The following is a 22,269-nucleotide window of genomic DNA, read 5'->3' as shown; positions in this document are numbered from 1 at the left end:
ATAGTTGATGGTAATAAACTAGTAAGACTAGATGTCCTGCACTTTAGTGGAAAATATAAGTTCATGCATTCCAATTTGATACGAGGTTGCTCGCATTGGGAGGATTTGACATGGCATTAGGTGTTGATTGGATGAAGGAAGTTAGTCATATGGTGTTTGATTTCAATAAGTTAATTGTTGCCTTCACTAAAGTTGACATGAGTCTTTCTATAATGATTAATGCTGCATTGAAAAAATACTTCAACAAAACTAAGAATAATACGATTGACCATCTATTTTCTATTTTTGTTAGAGCACTGCTCGGTCAAACTCGCAAGCATTGTTATCTCAATCTTGTTTGTCAAGTTTAGTGATCAAAATTATAAGTCTTGATTTCTAGTCTACTTATAGCTATGTCTCAGACTAGGATAGATTGTGTAGTTGAGATTTAGACTTCACGACGTTCATCAATTGAAGACGAAGAACTACTAAGGAGAGCTTGTAGAACTTCATCAACAAATGGTATGTGGAGACTGAAACTCATCTATCACTCGGAAAGTCTATTTCTACTATATATCCTATATTGAGATAAAAGTCGTATAGTATTCGATTATACACATTTGATATTTCGAGCTGAGCTTAACTCGCTTACATATTTCTCGAAATATGTGTTGGTAAGCTTTCGCTTTAACCAAGTTAATCTTATATTCTTGACGAAAGTCAAAAGATGATCATGTAAAAATCGCCAGGTAACATCTCACATGATTTGTGTGAGACAGTCATTTGATGTACACCTGGAATGTTTCGTATTAATTATTTCAATAACTTGAAAATAGCTTTGATGCTAATAGTTTGTGAAAACAACTATTGTCATCCTCTAAGAATGTTTCAATGATTGAAATAGAGTTTAGAACACTTAACCATAATTGGATTATAGAAATAATACGCATACTTGGATACATGTTGATCCAAGACCGGTATAGGTAAAGTCTAGGAACCTTGGTATGCGTACCCGTAGGCGTACTGGCGAACTCAGTTGAAGTCCGAGAATTATTGTATGCGTACCCGTACGCGTACTAATTCAACTAATGTTTTGGATGTGTGATAGTATGCGTACCCATTCGCATACTTTCGGACACAGTCCAAGTCCGGATACTTTAGTATGCATACTCGTTTGTATACTTGAGTGGGTTATGTTCTAGAATCAGTTGTGCCATGAACAAATGCATTTATATAATAAGGAATTCAATCTTTTGCAAACCGTGGCTATAATGTTCATGAATTGATTCGAGTGAATCAAACCGATTTTGTTTCAATTGTGTTCTTGTATACTTCTATGAGAATATATCAATTGAACAACTCTATAACTAGTTTCATTTGAGTCATTTGAACTAGTTGTGGTTAAGATGAATAAGGTTGATATGAAAGTGTTCATATGGCTAACTTCGGTTAACTATTATTGAGCCAACCTAGTGTGCACGTTTAGGTACGGTTACCCATATCTAAATGAAGGTACATTTCATTTATGTGTAACAAGCTAAGTCCATCTAACGGTGGAGAGATATTGCTTTGGTTTCAAGCAAACTTAGCTTGGCTCTTAGATCAGGTTTCATCTAACGGTGAATACTGATTGCTTTGTTCCAAAGCTATCAAACCCTGATTTGAAGATTATATAAGGAGAACTCTAGAAACTAGGAAACCTAATCCCCACACCTCCTGTGTGATATTAGTTGCGACTAGAGTCGATTCTCCTTTAACCTTAGGTTTACTCCAAAACCTTGTAGGTTAACGACTTGAAGACTTCATTGGGATTGTGAAGCCAGGCCCAACTATTTTCTGTAGTTGCTAATTCTGATCTTACTTATACTATCATGATTGAGTACTATCTTTTCGAAGATTGGCTTGAGATTTATCTCAGATAGGTAAGATTAAAAGAAGTCACAAACATCTTCGTCTCATCGATTGTAATTTCATAATATCTTGTTTCGCTTCCATAGGATTAAGATTATTGTGAGGTGATTCATATTAATTGGTTGTTCTTTGGGAACATAAGTCTGGTATATCAATTTGTTCATGTGCACCTTGATTTATCATATGACGAAACAAAGCTCATAGGTAATTACGTGGAGACGGATTTATCTATTTCAATGGACTTTTCTGTGTGAGACATATTTGTTTATCAAGTCTTCGACTTTGGGTCGTAGCAACTCTTAGTTGTGGGTGAGATCAGCTAAGGGAATCAAGTGCATAAAATCCTGCTGGGGTTCAGAGACGTAAGAAGCACAACTGTACCTTGATCAGTGTGAGATTGGTTAGGGTTCAACTACATTCCAGTCCGAAGTTCATTGGTAGTAAGCTAGCCTCTATAATGGCTTAATACAGTGTGGTTTCAAAGCTGGACTAGGTCCCGGGGTTTTTCTGCATTTGCGGTTTCCTCGTTAACAAAATTTCTAGTGTCTGTGTTATTTCTTTTCTGCATTATATTTGTTTATATAATATAAATATTGCAACTTGTGCATTAAGTTCAATCAGTTCTTGAATCTGTCCTTTGGGTTGTTGATTGAATTTATTGACTCTTGGATATTGGTTTGTGATATAGTCCAAGTTATTTCTCTTATTCAATCGGTCTCGCAAATTTCTATTTGTTTGATTGCAGATTGGATTGAGAAATTGAGATATAACTCTTTGATATACTATTCTAAAGATTGAGTCTGACTGTATAGTTGATTCTCTTGAAAGTATATTGGAGTTTGTCCATACAGATTGACGAAACGAAATATTGGGTGTGGTTGTTAGATCCCCGCTTTTTCAATTTCAGCAAACCCTCCCTTCTATGCTTGAGCCTTTATTCATCTGACGTTTTCAAGGAACCCACTACCCTACCACTATCCGTAGCTCATGATCATCACACTCTGCTCAAGCCTTTGTCTTCATAACCTGACCAAAATCCATATAACATACTATATATCAAGAAAGAATTTGTAAAAGACTTGATTCAAGAAATGTTTAATTATGGAGTTATACAACCCATCCATAGTCCCTTTTCCTCACTAATTTTACTAGTAAAAAATGAAAGTTGGAGATTCCGTATTGATTATCGAAGGTTCAATTATTTGATTGTCAAAGACAAGTATACTATACATGTCATAAAAGAATTACTGGATGAGTTACAAGTTTCAAATATCTTTTCCAAGATTGATCTCAAGGTTCGGTACCATCATATTAGATTTTTTCCTCTTGATACCCACAAAACAGCTTTTAAAATCCACCAAAGGCATTTTGAATTTCTGGTGATGCAATTTGGGTTGACCAATTCTCCTGCCATATTTTGCTTGAGAAAACTTATCTTAGTCTCTTTTTATAATATTCTCATTTATATCTCAGACCTGTTTCATACACTACTTTCACCACTCTGTAACAACAATTTTTGTATGCCAAAATTATCAAATGATCTTTTGACCAAATTCATATTAAGTACTTTGGTCACATTATATCCGGAGGGAGAGTAGTTGCTGATCCAGGGAAGATAAAATGCAGGTTAAATTGTCATGCTCCCAAGTGCGCAAAGAAGTTGAAGGGATTCTAGTTTACACATGGTACTATAGAAAATTTATGAAAAACTATAAACTCGTTTTCAAGCCACTTATAGGTTTGCTCAAGAAAAATAGTTTCACTTGGGATTATTTTTCTCAAGATTCTATTGAAAATCTCAAGGAAGATGTCACTAAAACTCAAGTATTAGTGTTGCCCGATTTTTCTATATCATTTGAGCTAGAAGTAGATGCTTATGGTACACGAATTGGTGTTGTGTTGGTGCAAGAGTAAAGACCCATTATTTATTTCAGCAAAGGCATGGGGGATAGATTTTTAACTCTTTACATTTATGAAAAATATCTCCTAGATATTGTGAAGGTAGTGAAAAAATGGAGGCATTACCAGCTAGCTACCCACTTAATAATTTATACTAACCACCAAAATATAAAAATTTTAATAAAATGAAGATTATATATTATGTTGCAACAAAATTGGATAGCCCAGCTACTAGAATATGACTATGAGTTGTGCTATAAAAAAGGTAGTTGAAAATAGAATTGTTTTTGCTCTTTATTACCCAACTGCAACCTGCTAGGTTAGTTGGGTCGTCAAGAGTTATTCTTCTGACACACTGGCACAAGAATTAGTTCCTCACCTGGTGGTCTCTCCTTCTAGCCTTACTTACTACTTTTATTCTGAAGGAGTCATCAGGTTTAACAATATGATCTACACTGGAACCAAGGTAATCTTAGGCAATGATGTCATTTTTTTTATTCTTCTTCAACTGGAGGACATTTTGGGCAGTAATATATATTCTATTGGGTTGGAATGAAGAATGACTTGATTCAGTACATCCAGTAGTGTGACACTTGTCAGCAGCACAGGGGCTCAACTTTCTTTACAATGGATTATTACAACTTCTACTTGTACCTGAACAAGCATAGTAGCACATTTGTATGGACTTCATCACTGGTTTACCAACATCAGAAGGTAAAGAGGTGATTCTCGTGGTAGTGTTCTTGTTCCTGACTGATGAGAAACTTATAGATATTTTTCACTGAAAATGTTCCTGAAGAGTGATGCCTCCACTTGATCTTATCTTTATCTCCGCTTTGAGTCGAGATGTCAAGGAATTTTTCTTTAATGACCGGAGTGAAATAATCTTCTAATTTTCAACATCCCAAGTATTATCTGGTGTGATTAGATATTTTACCATTTTTGGAATTCAGTCCCCTCTGTCCGATTGTTTTTGAATAATATCTCATGTCTTCCTAAATTTTTGCTGACTTCCCATTTTTAATTTGCCATAAAAAATTACCTTTTATAAGATTCAAGCCTTTTTGGATGCTAGTCCAAATATAAGAAATGTTAGAAGTTTTAGATACTTCTAGAGGGTTGTAGGATCAGAATTTCGCAACAATAATGTCTCAGCGAAATTATCAACTACACAACACAACAACGTCGCAGAACAATTTCAGAAATAATACGATAAACAACGTCAGCAAGAATCACGAGAAAGATGTGATAGTTCTGCGAAAATTAGAAAGCTTGCGAAATTAACATTTGTAAGGTTGCGAGAATGTCGCAAACCATACCCGAAAATAAAGGACAGATTAGCTGTCATCCACTATGTATATCCCTATAAATAGTCGTTCAAGTTGTAAAGAAAGGAGAGAGATATTTTTTGAGTAAGAAACAAGTAAATAGAAGAGAGAAAGTCTAGAGCAGAGATCATTCTTGATTTCTTTATCTTTTCTTGTAGGAATATTCAAAGGTTGATCAATAAAATTAAGAGTATAAACCTAAAAATGAGTTGATTAATAATGAAATCATATGAGGGGTGTAGTGTAGGATTTCCTGCAACTACATAATGGCGCTAGAAACAGGGAGATTGAAGATCGAAAGTTGAAGATTGTTGTTGAGAATACTCAAATCAAGAAAGCGATTAAATAAATCAGTGAACCGGTAAAAGGAAAGATGAATATAATTAATGAAGATAACAAAAGATTTGAGTGTAATATGATAACAAAAACGATGGTTAATGAATTCCATGAAAACATCAAAGGAAGAATACATAAACGAAATTTTGAAGGAAGGAAAGTTATGGCGGTAGAAAAGACATCACCCTTGAAAGATTGGGAAAAGCAAAAAATTACATTCATGGCGGCAGAAATACCAAAAGAAAATTTGAACCACACATCTCCATTGGTTATCACAGTGCCTATTACGCGAAAACAGAAGGAGACAACGACAAACCACAGGAGAATGGATATTGAACCGAACTTTAATCGATACAGGAAGTTCAGTGGATATAATATTTTATCATGAATTCCGGGGAATGGGATTTAAAGATAAAGAAATGTCCAATTCAACATATTTTGTTCACGGCTTTGGAAAATACACAACAAAACCTAAAGGAGAGATAGTGGTACGAATTCCACTTGGAGAAATCGAAACACATGTAACGTTGTGCGTGGTGGATATGGAATCGCCATATAATATGTTATTAGGAAGACCATGGATACATGCGATAAAAGCTATGGCATCAACGTTGCATCAATGTATTAAATTCCCCACACCAAATGGAATAGGTGAAATCAGAGGAGATGTTGACAATGCGAAATTATGTCATCAAATTGAAGTAAAGCATTATGAAGGACAAGCAAAAAAGAAACGATTTCGCAGAAAGTTGACAAAGGAAGCAAAGAAAGAAGAAGAATTTAGAGTATATATGATAAGGGCAAAAGAAGGCAAAGGAATACCCAGCGAAATTTCGGAAGAAGGAGAAGGACCTATGAAAACAATAAAAGAACCAACACCAATGGGAGAACCTAAACCCAGTTACACTGCCGCAGAACCAACAAAAGAAATAAACGTTGGGACTATAGAGGAACCTCCAATATTGAGAATTGGAACCAAAATGGATATGGAAGAAGAAGAAAGAACTGTTAACTTGTTGCGAGAATATAAAGATGTTTTCGCAGGAAGCATGAATGAGATACCGGGAATAGATCCATCAATTGCCTACCACAAGTTGGAGATTAACAAAAATGTAAGATCATTTAAACAGAGAATAAGAAAAATTACAACAACTTACCATTCCCAAATAGAAGAAGAACTGCAGAAATTGCTTGATGCGGGAATCATAAGAGAAGCTAAATACCCAGAATGGATAGCGAATATGGTCATTGTCCCAAAGAAAAACAAAGGAATCATGATTTGCATAGATTTCACTGATTTAAACAAAGCTTGCCCCAAAGATAGTTTTCCGTTACCAGATATTCCTCAAATGGTGGAATCCGCAGCGGGAAACGATAGGGTATCATCTTTAGATGGGTACAAAGGGTATAACCAAATCCCTCTCGCTGAAGAAGATCAAGAACATACTGCTTTCTTTGACCCTAGAGGTTTATATTGTTACACGAAAATGCCATTTGGTTTGCGAAATGCGGGAGTGACATATCAAAGAATGGTAGAGAAGGTGTTCGCAAAATGGATACACAAAACATTAGAAGTATACGTGGATGACATGTTAGTAAAGAGTAAAGAAGCTAAAGACCATGTACAAGACCTAAGGGAGATTTTTGAACAAATGCGGCAGTATAACATTAAATTGAATCCTGAGAAGTGTACTATTGGAGTTGCATCGGGAAAAAATTTAGGCTACATTGTATCAAAGGAAGGAATACAAGTTGATCCATAAAAAGTGCAAGCAGTTCGTGACATGTCAACACCACCAACAATAAAAGATGTACAGAAGTTGAATGGGCTTTTAGCTTCGCTGGGGAGATTCATTTCGCGATCATCAGACAAATACAAATATTTTTTCGATATACTCAAGAAGGGTGCGAAATTTAAATGGACTGATGAATGTGAAAAATCTTTTCAAGGGATCAAAGAACATCTTATGAATACAACTATTTTACAAAAAGCAGAATCAGAAGAAGAATTATTGATCTATCTTGCGACGACGTCGCATGCATTAAGTGCTGTGTTATTGCGAGTAGACGCAGGAGTGGAGAAACCCATTTATTACATTAGCAAAACTTTTAATACTGCCGAGAAGAATTACTCAAAGATTGAAAAGTTAATCTTAGCATTAGTTTATGCATCATTTAAGCTCCGCATATACTTTCAAGCATACAAGATAAAGGTATTAACAAAAGTACCAATTGAATCAGTGATGAAGAATTCTAAAAGATTAGGAAGAGTGGAGAGATGGAATGCACAAGTAGGCCACTTTGATATTAAATATGAAATTTTGTCTTCACCAAAATCACAAGTTGTTGCAGATTTCTTGGCAGAATTTCCTTTAGAAGAAGATGAAGCAGTAGAAAAAATGATGGATGTAGAAGAAGAGCATGGAGATCCAAAAGATTTATTAACAGAACCAAATAGATGGGAGATATTGGTAGATGGATCATCAAATGGGGAAGGAAATGGAGTTGGAATTGTTTTAATTTCGCCAGAAGGAATAAAGATGGCTTTTTCATTCAGATTGGAATTTGCATCCACTAATAATGAGACAAAATATGAAGCTGTGATACATGCCTTAAAATTCGCAATAGAAATGAAACTAGAAAATGCCAGGATCACTAGTGATTCGCAGCTAGTTATTTGCCAAATAAAGGGAGAGTATACTACAAATGAACCATCCTTGAAGAAATACAAGAAGCTGGTTGAAGAATTGTCAGCGAAAATCCCAAAAATAAAATGGAGGCACATTTCAAGAAAGGATAACAGACTCGCAGACGCTTTTGCTTTCATCTCAAGCATGATGACAGATCCAACTGCGAGATGCATCATAAAATACAAACACTTCTGTCACCATCAATCAATAAAGAAGAAGAAGACGTGGATGTGATGATAATAGACAATGAAGAAGAAGAACAAATGAACAATATCGCAGACTGGAGAATGGAACTTCATGCATATTTGGCGAAAGGAGAAACACCAAGAAATAGATTGGAAACACACAAGTTAAAAACCGTGCAACGAATTATGAATTAAGAGATGGGTTTATACCGAAAATCCTTTAATGGACCATCACTCAGATGTTTGACACGAGAGGAAGGAGAAAAGTGCTAAAAATGTTACATAGTGGGGATGCTGGCAATCATAGTGGAGGAAGATCTTTGGCACATAGAGCAAAAATGCAAGGTTTACTGGCCATACATGCATGAAGATGCAAAACAAATATCAAGACGTTGCGAAGATTGTCAGCGGCATGGAAAGAAAATACATGCACCTGGAGCACCATTGTCATCTTCAACCAGTGTGTGGCCTTTTGGAAAGTGGGGCTTAGATATTGTGGGGCCATTTTTACCAGGATCTGGACAAAGAAGATACTTAATAGTCGCAACAGATTATTTCACAAAATGGACAGAAGTGAAGGCAGTACAGCATATTCGCGACAAAGATATCTTTACATTCATATTCGAAAATATCATTTGCAGATTCGGAATTCCTGCACAGTTGGTATCTGATAATGGGAAACAATTTGAAGGACAGAATATAGAAATGCTACTTAATGCATTCAAGATAAAATGTGGAAAGTCTACTCCTTTGTATCCACAAGCTAATGGGAAGTAGAAGCAACAAACAAAAAATTGCAGATATATTAAAGAAGAAATTGGAAGGACATCACAGAGCATGGTGCGAACAAGTACATAATGCAGTATGGGCTTATAATACAACTAGAAGAGAAGCTACTGGAATGTCACCTTTTTGTTTAACATACAGAGTTGAAGCGGTGTTACTAACAGAAGTTGTTATTCCGACAACAAATAGACAAGCTTGGGAGAAAAATCTTAGTGCGGGCTTGATTTTAAATAAACTTGATGAATTAGAAGAAAGAAGAGAAAAATCTTTACAACATATGGAGAATTATCAGCGAAGATTAGCCCGAGAATATAATAAACGTGTCAAAATACGCGAATTTCAACCAAGAGATTTAGTTCTGCGAGAAACACTAATATATCAGCGAGAAAATGGTGGAAAATTAGCGAAAAAATGGGATGGACCTTACATCATTAAGTAAATAGTTGGAACAGGAGCTTATAGATTAATGGATCCAGAAGGTAGAGATGTTGGTCATAGACTTGACAGACCATGGAACATGTTGTACTTAAAAAGATATTATCCGTAAGAAGCTTTGAGAAGTTATGGATTCTGAAAGAATAATTGCAAGATTACTCATATCAAAACAAGATCATGATGTGCGAAAGTTTCGCAGAGATAATCACAGAACAATGACATAAAAGAAAGGGGCGAACCTTTATGGCGTACACCCTAGTTCGCGAATAAAATTTCGCAAGAGGCAAATGTAAGACCTAAAGTACGTCATATTATGGGGTATCTGTTGCATGGCTCAGGGAAAGGATACACCGCCACCGGAACCTGAGTCATGGAGATTCGGGGTCAATAAAGCCCATCCGGGAGAGGCACCTTGGATTATCAGCTTAAGTATATGACTTGGGTTGGGGGACTAAGGTAATAAGGACTCTCCCAAGGAGTGCAGATATGATCAAGGCGCCGAGGTACACGGTTGAGTCAAGAGTGTCAGGGACGTTTGAAGCGTATCTTGCCATTCTTGACAAGTCTTGGCTTATACTGCACTCGTCCTGAAGAAAACCCCACTTAGGGTGCAGTCTCGTAACCATAAGCCCTATAGGTAAAAGGGATAAGAGGCTGCGAAAACAACTGGTTGTTTTTAAGACTGGATGGGGGGAGCTAACCTTGTATGGTAGAAGTACGCCTCCTTGAAGGGGAAACCAGGGGGAGATAAGGGCGGCACCCTCCATTAGGGAGATAATAAGTGTCTTAAGATGAAAATGTCATGAGGCTTTTTATTCGCAAGTATATTAAGGCTTGTCATATTTGTGCAACAATCCTGAAGAGGCAATAATAGAAAAGAAAAGGATAAGACGAGATCAATGGGTTTTCGCATGAAAGTGCGAAGACGCAGGACGGCAATGTCATGGGGCTTTATTTTCGCAAGAATATTTAGGTCTGTCATATTGTCGCAACATTCCTGAAGAGGCCATAATACAAAAGAAAAGGTTAAGGCAAGATCAATGGGTTTTTGCATGAAAGTGCAAGGACGTCCTGCGATTTTGTCGCAATGACAAGAGGTGGCATAATAAGACCTTTAATTAGGAAGGCAAAATAAAACCACATGATAAAACAAAATATTTATAACAAATTATTTTTTGCAAGAAAGATAATGAGAGGCAAGTATGGGAATCAATACACAAGAAGCATTATCTTTCTCATCAACAAAATATTAAAAGGAAAAGTTGATTCCAAAGTTGGTTGAAAAATGTAATTCGCAAAAATGATAAAATAAGACAGTTCAAGAAGACAAAGCTAGATAAGAAGCTCAAGCTTCAGTGTTAATTTCAGTAACATGAGATAACATAAATTCTTCGCCAATGTTCTCGCAAGCCTCTCCTTCATTTCGATTTTGATCTTTGCCTTGACTAGCATCTTGATTATCGCCAGCAATTACTTCTTCAGGAGAAATTTCTTTCTCATTTTGATTAACACCAGCAGATGCTTCTTTAAAAGGAATCTCTTCTTCATCTTCTAAGAAATTATCCTCTGCACCGCTTTCATAATCATAATCACTATCAGCAGGACGAGGAACTTCATCATCATCTACTTCTAAAGGATCAATTGATGTAGGAGGAACAGATTTGGACAATAAAATGTCATTTACAAGGACTTCACCCGGAGATGAACTTGATGAAGAAGTGCTCTATGATGATTCCTATCTTGAATATCCTTAAAATAAGCAAGATAATCAAGTCTTCTTTCTGCTCGTTCGCGAGAACCGGTAAGATCAAAGACGAGCAATGCATTCTCTTTGCGAATTTTGGCATATTTAGCCTCCAAAACAAAAATGGAAGAATGAAGATTCTTCTCAGACTCTGCGAAAGATAAAATACAAAATTTCATTAAGATGAAGAATTCAGAAAGATATGACAAAGAAAAGATAATTAAGGCAGTCAAACTATTATGACTACCTTCCTTTTGCGAAATAAGGTGTTGAATCAAGGACAGACAACTATTCTCCCAACGGTCCATTGCGTCATCAAATTTATCTCCAACTAAACCTTTAAGTCGAGACTAAAGATTTTTCTCTTTAGAAATAAGAAAGTCAATTTTCTTCGCAAGAGAAGAATACGATTCTTCTAATTTGGAATATTATTCTTTAAGCTGATTCGCCTTTACACTTAAAGTTATTCTACCTTGAATGATTGTATCTCTTTCAGCGATAGATGACTCTGTTACTTCTTTAAGTTCATTTCTCAAAGAGCGAAGAGATTGCTCTTGGTCATCACATACTTTTTGAAGAATGCTAAGTTGTTGCGAAGATATCGCCATCTTGTTTAAATAAGTTCGTTTCTCTTGAGATAAGGTTTTATTCTCATCTGATAAAGTTTCCATCCCTAAATTAACTTTAGTTAAATAATAAGAAAAACGAGATACTTCATTACTTAATAAATCTTGTCTTTGAACTAATTGGGTATTTTCATTGGTAAGATTATTTATATGATCAAGAGAATATGAATAGAGGTTATCTAATTGGTTATATTGATCCATAAAGATTTCTTTATAAACACGGGCTTCTTCGACAGCAGATTCAAATTGATATCTCTCCATTATTCGTTTCTGGTTTAAAGCTTAACATGCGAAAGAGGGATTTCAAGGATAATTAAATATGGGAAGGATAAAACCATTAAAAAGGAAAATTTAAGACACAGATAAGAAAATCATACCTATCAATTCATCATTTTTATTGCGAAGATTGTCACGATCCATCAAAACATTCTGAAGCTTCTGATTTTCGAGACGCAGAGCATTACATTCTTTTTCCAAAGCTGTCTGCGAAGCAACTCTGTCAGAACCCAAATGCTTGCTCAGAATTTCGCAAACATTAGACTTGATAGGATCAAAAGAAGACTTCTTGACATCATCCAAAACTTCATATAAAACTTTGAAGGCAATATCTATCCTTTCCATGGTTTCTTTCGAAAGAGGAAGAGACTTAGGTAGAGAACTGGTAGAGATAGAGGGTTGAGAAACATTCTCAATGGGAAGAGAAGAGGTTTATTCGCATAACGATCAACAAGGGGGGTTTCAATCATTGAAAGGTCAGCTGAAGGAATGAAGTCTGAGGCAGCTTTTTCGCGAATTGGAGATAAAGGTTTATCTTGCGAAGATGTCGCGGGAGATTTAGAAGAGATGAGTAAGTGGAAGGGAACAGAAGTTTGAACAGTTTTAAGATGACGAGATTTTTTGAGAGGTTTATTAACATCTTTATCACCGTGCGAATTACAATCCAGATAAGAAACAGAGGCAACAATATTGTTATTAGAAAAGGATAGTGTTTCTTACTACCTTCTCATTCGCAGACTTTCTTTTATGCGCAACAACCTTATGCTGCGATTTGGGAATGTTAAGGTTCTGAACTGTAAATATAGTGTTGGAGGCGCTTTCTAAGAGTTAAGGAAAGATATTACCGTGTCGCAAGAATATTGGGTTACCTCCCAAGAAGTGCTAAGTTTAAAGTCTTCAGCCAGACATTGAAAGAATTAGTCACCTCGTAGAATCATAAAGCAGTAGCCGGAATAATTGTGGGTCATCTGGATCAAAAAGTATTACCAACAAGAAAAGGAAAGTGCAACAGACCAAGAAGATACCGAACATACCCTTGCTCAAGACAACTACATCTAGTTGTGGTTCAGGTTCAGGCTCTATAAAAGGGTCTAAATAAAAAGCTTACGTCGGTTGGATTTCCTCAAAGCTAAGATCCGGTTCAGGCATTAGAGTCTGGAAAAACTCAACTAAGAACTTAGAAGCACATAACAACAACCTGAATAATTGGGGATCCTCTAAGTCAATTAGATTTGACTCACACAGATGACCACAATTAAAGAGGTGGTCTTCCTTAAGAAAATGTGTCGACCCTAATATCCTAAAGTAATTAGGTTTAGTCTCAAAACTTAATAGCCGACACATCTGAAAATCATATGTTCCCACAATTGGTTGAAAAGTTTTTGGTGGGAAAACAAAGTCAATCTTGGTATCATAGCCTGGGTTACCCACATCAACCAGAGGATGGGTTTCTAACAACTGAGATTCTTTATGGACATCATTAGGTTCGGGAAAACATGTATGAAGATAATCTTGTAAGACGGTTGAGGCATAAATGTCAAGTCCTACACGAGGGAACTTTCTAAGAGTTAAAGCACATGGAGAATGATAATCACCCCCAAACTTGGAGTTTTCTGTGTCTCTATAAAGACTAGTCACAACTTTCCTAATTTCTAGGTCATCAGATTCCTGGAAATGGTCAATTGATTCTTCTAAGTTGGGTTCATCCTCACTCATTTCTACGAGTTTTTCATCTTCTAAGACTAGTGTTTCTAAATCGCTAGATTCTAAAACAGTATTCTCAGGGTGGACTCTTTCCTCTAAACCATCATCACAATCATATAAAGGATTATCAGAGAAAGTTTCATATAAAGGCTCATCAACTAAGGTTTTAATCATAGTTACCTCCTCTGATTCACTGATAGGCACATCAAATAATGGATTATCCAACATACTGCAGGCCAAATAATCATGAACTACATCGTCTAAAACGGTGGTATCTCTAGTCAAATCCTCATCCTTTTGAATAGGTGAATAATTATTAAAATTATTTGGATTTGAGCTAGAAACAACACTATCATTATAAAGCTCAATTGGAGTAACAAATTCCTGATCACTATGCCTACATATTGATAGACGCATTTATGTGTCTAATTTGTCCTCAATGTTTCGTATTGTTAGTACTCGATTTTGTACTTATTATGGTGTTTTGTGTGTTTGTAGGCATATTTGGGAAATAAATTTTTTTGGAAAATTCGGCTCGAAAAGTTGCCCGGGGCACCCTTGGAGGACACGTGTTATTCGGACTCTCACCGTTGGTTAAGGGGAACCTCAGTTTACAAGGGGCACCTTAACTAAAAAGCTGCTATTTACACTCCACGACTGGATAAGGGGTGACTTTCTTCTCAAATTCAAATTTTCAAATTGGCGGGAAAATATTTTTATTCACTGTCAGATTTCAATCAAGTATTTGGAGGTGTTATAGGGAGACTAAATGGCTGAAAATTTATGGGATTGTTCATGGGACATATACAAAGCTATTACAAGTGTTTTGGTCTATCAAATTTGGCTGAAAAATCCGTGAGAAGAAATCAGGGAAACACGTGCATGAGAGGGACAGTTCGCGGGATTAATGAGTTTTGGAGAATTTAAACGTGTTCTGCTCATGTATGATGACTCTAGCAACACTGTGGACCTTGAAAAAGATAAATGAGGATATTTTGAAGCTGTAGAAACGCGTGAGAAGCTAAATCAGGGAAGAAAATATTCCCAAAATATTTTATTTACTGCCCGAGTTCAATGAAGAATATTGAGAATCATGGCGTGATTAAATGAGTCTAAGGAGTATAAATAGGTGGATGGGATCATAGAGAAGGTTATAGAGAGTTGGGTGGAGAAAGAGAACACAACAAAGACGAAAAATCAGAGTTTCAGAAACCTCCATTGCTGCTGCTGCACCAAGAACACGAAGAACATAAGACCTACACTGAGCAGTCTTATTTTGCTACAAATTTTGCGACACATCGACATCAGTCTTATTTTGCTACAGTTATTGCGACACAGTGGCAGCAGTCTTAGAGCAACAATATCGGTGACACATACTGTGGGTCGTTCTGGTTTGTAACAAATATAATTGTTACAAACCCGGTTTTAATTGTTGTTCCTCCCTTTTCATCCTTGTAAACATCTTTTTGAGCAATGAAAAATTCCTTTGAGTGTGTTTTCATCATGAGACGCTAAACCCCACCACCGGGACAACGGAGGAAGCAACTTTTCATGATTGTGGTAAATGAATTAATTCTTTTATTGACTTTTTGCATAGGTTTAATTGCTTTATGATTTCTATTAATTACTTGTTATTTTGTTAGATGCCGCATGCTTAGTTTTAATTACTTCAGATGCGTCATGCTGTTAACTTACAAATAATATTTTACGAAATCTATTTTTGGCAAAGAACTAGAGTCACAACTTCTTTTGTTTGAGCCATATTGTCTAGAAGTAATGACTGAACCACAAAAATATGAAAAGTAGTGAAATCCCGAGTCCCGGTCTCTCTTCATCCTGTGACAAATTTTGTATATATATTTTTCCTTATTTTCTTTATTAAGTCTTAAAACAAATTCTCAACAAATCTGAGTGAACGAATCATCTTACTACAACTCAATTGAAAATCACATCAATTTTTGGCGCCGCCGACGCGGATTTGTTTATAAATTTGTTTTTTTAGTTTTTTTTTTATTTGTTCCTTTTTACGCCTTTTGATATTTCTTGTTTTCTTTCAGATTTGGAACTGAGCTAAAGAAAAGGGGAGAAAGTGCTGAAAACAAAAGCGAAGCCAAAGAAAAAAGAAGGAGGAATCTAAAAGGAGTGAAGAAGATTTGTATATAGATATTCTATTCTATTTTATTTTTATTTATTTTATTTTTTTAGAGACTGTAATTAAGTTTTTTTTTTTTTGTAAAGTTTTTTTTTTTGGACATTAGACATTTTTATTTATTATTTTTTTTTTCAAAAACCCTACGGAAGGGTACTTTTAAATAAACTGTTTGCAGAGAAGGACTGCGATTACGATATCGTCTCGGCCCCTCGGGTTCGTACATGACATAGGAGTCGTGGCCCGAGCCGACTTCAACGGTTCATCCCCCGTATGGAACGGGAGGTAAGAATTCTAAACACCCGTGAATTCCCTGTCAGCGGGTTTACTGGATGATTTTGTATGCCTATATGTTGAGGACCTGAAATCGGATTTAATTTTCTAGTAAAGGGCAAGGCCTGGCCAAATCAAGATAAGGACTCGGATTTGATCACCGTTTCCTTCTTGCCCGCCTTAGGAACACGTAACCAACGTGAACCTAAGCCTAAAATTTTGACTAGAACGAGACCTATAGGGTAACGCGCTTAATAGGAAAGTCATTCGAGAAATATTGGTTACTCTTTTAAGCATACTTCGAAGTTCATGATGGTTTATGTGAGTAGAATGCGTGACTGCGCCGCCTTTTAATGCGGTGAGGCCTTGGGTATCAAAGCTCCACGCAGCTTCCCTCGCCTCTATTCAACTTACTTTGACTCGAATTGATTCCAGAGGGGTTTGCTTAAATTGTAACGAATTCCCTTTTGAAGGAATAGAAGCTGGTCTAGAAACAATCTAAGTGGAGCCATCATGCTTTTGTTTGCTAGATAATATTGGTTAAAATAGGCTTGTTGTGGTCGAGTCAGCCTTCTTTGTGTTTGTTTAGAATTCCCTTGCGGTTAGGATGTCGAACTGGTATTATAATAGCCAATACAATGAGTAACCGACTGAGCAGCTTGGACATTATCCTTTTTATGACCATAGTGTGAATAGTGATTGGGAACGCGAAACTTTTGAAGGTTATGGTCCATACCATCGTGAGCCCAATTACTATCCATATACCCACATGTCATACGAGCAAAACAATCCTTCTATTTCTCTAGAAGAGTCTCTCAAGAGTTTCAATGAGTCAACACGGAAGTTATTTATGAAAGAGACTTATAATATTCTTCTCCCAGAAGAGTCCGTAGAACGGTCAACTAAGATATATCTAGAAGAGATCCCCAAGCAATTTACTGAGAATACAAATATAAAGATTGTGGAAAAACTTGCTCAGGATAGTCTTAATTTCTAGTGTAGTTTTCCCAATACCACCCACGAAAATAAGGATAGTTTTTATTCACATAATCAAGGTGACGAGGTTAGAATTGGTAACACTACTTGTTTTGATAAGGTTTGATCATTTTCATGTTATTATAGTGATGATTATGATGAGGATAGTATTGATGAAGAACATGAAATATGTAGGCATAGTGATTAGGAATTTGTTACTCCGGTTGAGATTTATAATGATCGTGTTATTTCTAGTACAAATCCAAATAATTTTAATAATTATTCACCTATTCAAAAGGATGAGGATTTGACTAGAGATACCACCGTTTTAGACGATGTAGTCATGATTCTTTAGCCTGCAGTATGTTGGATAATCCATTATTTGATGTGCCTATCAGTAAATCAGAGGAGGTAACTATGATTAAAACCTTAGTTGATGAGCCTTTATATGAAACTTTCTCTGATAATCCTTTATATGATTGTGATGATGGTTTAGAGGAAAGAGTCTACCCTGAGAATACTGTTTTAGAATCTAGCGATTTAGAAACACTAGTCTTAGAAGATGAAAAACTCGTAGAAATGAGTGAGGATGAACCCAACTTAGAAGAATCTACTGACCATTTCCAGGAATCTGATGACCTAGAAATTAGAAAAGTTGTGACTAGTCTTTCTTGAGACACAGAAAACTCTAAGTTTGGGGGTGATTATCATTCTCCGTGTGCTTTAATTCTTAGAAAGTACCCTCCTGTAGGACTTGACATTTGTGCCTCAACCATCTTACAAGATTATCTTCATACACGTTTTCCCGAACCTAATGATGTCTAGAAAGAAGCTCAGTTGTTAGAAACCCATCCTCTTTGATTGGTTGGTTAACCAAGGTTATGATACCAAGATTGACTTTGTTTTTTTCCACCAAAAACTTTTTCTTCCAATTGTGGGAACTTTTGATTTTAAGATGTCGTTTTAAGTTTTGAGACTAACCTAATTACTTTTAGGATATTAGTAGCACATTTTCTTAAGGAACCCACCTCTTTAATTGTGGTCATCTGTGTGAGTCAAATCTAATTGACTTAGAGGATCCCCAATTATTCAGGTTGTTGTTATGTGCTTCTAAGTTCTTAGTTGAGTTTTTCCAGACTCTAATGCCTGAACCGGATCTTAGCTTTGAGGAAATCCAACCGACGTAAGCTTTTTATTTAGACCCTTTTATAGAGCCTGAACCTGAACCACAACTAGATGTAGTTGTCTTGAGCAAGGGTATGTTCGGTATCTTCTTGGTCTGTTGCACTTTCCTTTTCTTGTTGGTAATACTTTTTGATCCAGATGACCCACAATTATTCCGGCTACTGCTTTATGATTCTACGAGGTGACTAATTCTTTCAATGTCTGGCTGAAGACTTTAAACTTAGCACTTCTTGGGAGGTAACCCAATATTCTTGCGACACGGTAATATGTTTCCTTAACTCTTTTGCTTCAAGTGGTAACAGTTTCTCCTTGTTCATGCTTTTAATTTTATCTTTAGAACATTGAGGACAATGTTAGATTTAAGTTTGGGGGTATTTTAGTCGCATTTTTGAAACTTTTAGCGTCACATGGTATCCGGTTAGCTAAGTTTACATACTGTTTCTCACCGAAAAGATAGAAATTGGAATGCTAGAGATAACAATCTATTGAGACATTAGAGAAAAAGACATTAAGATCCTTGAAATTCAGGAGAGAACTGATTCCTTTTAGAGGGTAACCCTGATGGACCTAACCATCCATGATGGAAAGGCAAGTAGGTCGGGAAATGCCAGAAAGATAAAGCAACCTCACAATGTAGTCTTAGTTACTGGATTACGACTCTCTCTCAGTAGAAACTTATCATCATCAACAAGCAGAGCGACATCAAAATTTATGAAGAAAGTTGAAGACGTTTAAGGTTTAGAAGCAACAATAGAAAATAAATAATTCAAAATAAAAATAAAAATAAAAATAAAAATTTATAAGAGCAAATGATATGAGTTGTTGAAGTTCATGATACCAAGACATCACAAGTTGCGAAGATCCAAGTTCTAAAGTCCTTCTATCATGGCCATTTAAATTTTTGTCTTGTTATTTTTGTTGAAAAAAAAATGAAAAAAAAAATCATCGTTACGTTTTGTTCAATAATGCCAAAGGGAAGTATAAATTTATAAGTCAAGCAAGAAATCAAGAGTTAATTGTCAAGGTTCTATGAGGTTCGATAGTTTATCATCAACAATTGAAGACCGAAGAAGACGTTGTTTCTACTGAGCACTATGAGAGAGTCGAAGAAAGATACATTTGGTTGCTTTGTTAGTCCGCTTTCAATCTGGCACAAGATCTTTCTAGCACTGGTTTAACTCATCACACGTAATTAGTCCAGCTGTGTAGCAGATGTCCCTATTATCTTTATCTCTCTCCTAATCTTATCCAGCTGTAAATCAGCGGAAGCATCTTACAATGTTTATCTAGTTGTGTAGCGGATATCTCTTTATCTAGCAGTGTTGCGGATGTGTCTCCCCTTTTATTTAGTCAGCTTTAGAGCTGGCACCTTAAATTTCCCTGGAAATTCTAGTTACTTGGAGATAGGTTGAGAATATGTATGTCCTCATAGCTCTTTGGATACTTGTGACCAAGTAAAAGTCATGGTTTTGTGGGTACACCTCTGGTAAACCCTCCCGAGATTAACTCGGTTTTATTTTTTTTTTTTTTTGCTCGAGGACTAGCAAATGATAAGTTTGGGGGTATTTGATAGACGCATTTATGTGTATAATTTGTCCTCAATGTTTCATATTGTTAGTACTCGATTTCGTACTTATTATGGTGTTTTGTGTGTTTGTAGGCATTTTTGGGAAATAAACATTTTTGGAAAATTCGGCTCGAAAAGTTGCTTGGGGCACCCTTGGAGGACACGTGTTATTCGGACTCTCACCGTTGGTTAAGGGGAACCTCAGTTTATAAGGGGCACCCTAACTGGACAGCTGCTATTTACACTCCACAGCTGGATAAGGGTCGACTTTCTTCTCAAATTCAATTTTTCAAATTGGCGGGAAAATATTTTTATTCACTGTCAGATTTCAATCAAGGATTTGGAGGTGTTATAGGGAGACTAAATGGCTGAAAATTTATGGGATTGTTCCTGGGATATATACAAAGCTATTAAAAGTGTTTTGGTCTATCAAATTTGGCTGAAAAATCCGTGAGAAGACATCAGGGCAACACGTGCATGAGAGGGACAGTTCACGGGATTACATGAGTTTTGGAGAATTTAAACGTGTCCTGCTCATGTATGATGACTCTAGCAACACTTTGGACCTTGAAAAATATAAATGAGGATATTTTGCAACTGTAGAAAGGCGTGAGAAGCTAAATCAGGGAAGAAAATATTCCCAAAATATTTTCTTTACTTCCCGAGTTCAATGAAGAATATTGAGAATCATGGCGTGATTAAATGAGTCTAAGGAGTATAAATAGGTGGATGGGATCATAGAGAAGGTTATGGAGAGTTGGGGGGAGAAAGAGAACACAACAGAGACGAAAAATCAGAGTTTCAGAAACCTCCATTGTTGCTGCTGCACCAAGAACACGAAGAACATAAGACCCACACTGAGCAGTCTTATTTTGCTACAAATTTTGCGACACATCGGCAACAGTCTTATTTTGCTACAGTTATTGCGACACAGCGGCAACAGTCTTAGAGCAACAGTATCGGTGACACATACTGTGGGTCGTTCTGGTTTGTAACAAATATAATTGTTACAAACCCGGTTTTAATTGTTGTTCCTCCCTTTTCATCCTTGTAAACATCTTTTTGAGCAATGAAAAATTCCTTTGAGTGTGTTTTCATCATGAGACGCTAAACCCCACCACCGGGACAACGGAGGAAGCAACTTTTCATGATTGTGGTAAATGAATTAATTCTTTTATTGACTTTTTGCATAGGTTTAATTGCTTTATGATTTCTATTAATTACTTGTTATTTTGTTAGATGCCGCATGCTTAGTTTTAATTACTTCAGATGCGTCATGCTGTTAACTTACAAATAATATTTTACGAAATCTATTTTTGGCAAAGAACTAGAGTCACAACTTCTTTTGTTTGAGCTATATTGTCTAGAGTTAATGACTGAACCATAATAATATGAAAAGTAGAAGAATCCCGCGTCTCAGCGTCTCTTCATTTTGTGACAAATTGTATATATATTTTTCCTTATTTTCTTTATTAATTCTTAAAAAAATTCTCAACAAATCTGAGTGAACGAATCATCTTACTACAACATCATTGAAAAATAACATCAATTTTTGGCGCCGCCGACGCGGATTTGTTTATAAATTTGTTTTTAGGTTTTTTTTTTATTTGTTCCTTTTTACGCCTTTTGGTATTTCTTGTTTGCTTTCGGATTTGGAACTGAGCTAAAGAAAAGGGGAGAAAGTGCTGAAAACAAAAGAGAAGCCAAAGAAGAAAAGAAAGGATGAATCCAAAAAGAGTGAAGAAGAAAATTTTTGTATGTAGATATTCTATTTTTTTTTTTTAGAAACTGTAATTAAGGTTTTTATTTTTCTAATCTTTTATTTTTGGACATTTTTTTATTTTCGGACATTGAACTTTGGGACTTTATTTTTTTAAAACCCTACGGAAGGGTAGTTTTAAATATAAACTGTGTACAGAGAAAGACGACGATTACGATATCGTCTCGGCCCCTCAGGTTCGTACACGACATTGGAGTTATGGCCCGAGTCGACTTCATCGGTTCATCCCCCGTCTGGAACGGGAGGTAAGAATTCTAAACACCCGTGAATCCCCTGTCAGCGGGTTTACTGGATGATTTTGTATGCATATATGTTGAGGACCTGAAATCGGATTTAATTTTATAGTAAATGGCAAGGCCTGGCCAAATCAAGATAAGGACTCGGATTTCATCATTGTTTCCTTCTTGCCCGTCTTAGGAACATGTAACCTACGCGAACCTA

This window comes from Papaver somniferum, chromosome 7, assembly GCF_003573695.1.
Source record: "Papaver somniferum cultivar HN1 chromosome 7, ASM357369v1, whole genome shotgun sequence".
NCBI lineage: Eukaryota > Viridiplantae > Streptophyta > Magnoliopsida > Ranunculales > Papaveraceae > Papaver > Papaver somniferum.
Note: the sequence above shows the minus strand (reverse complement) of the source record.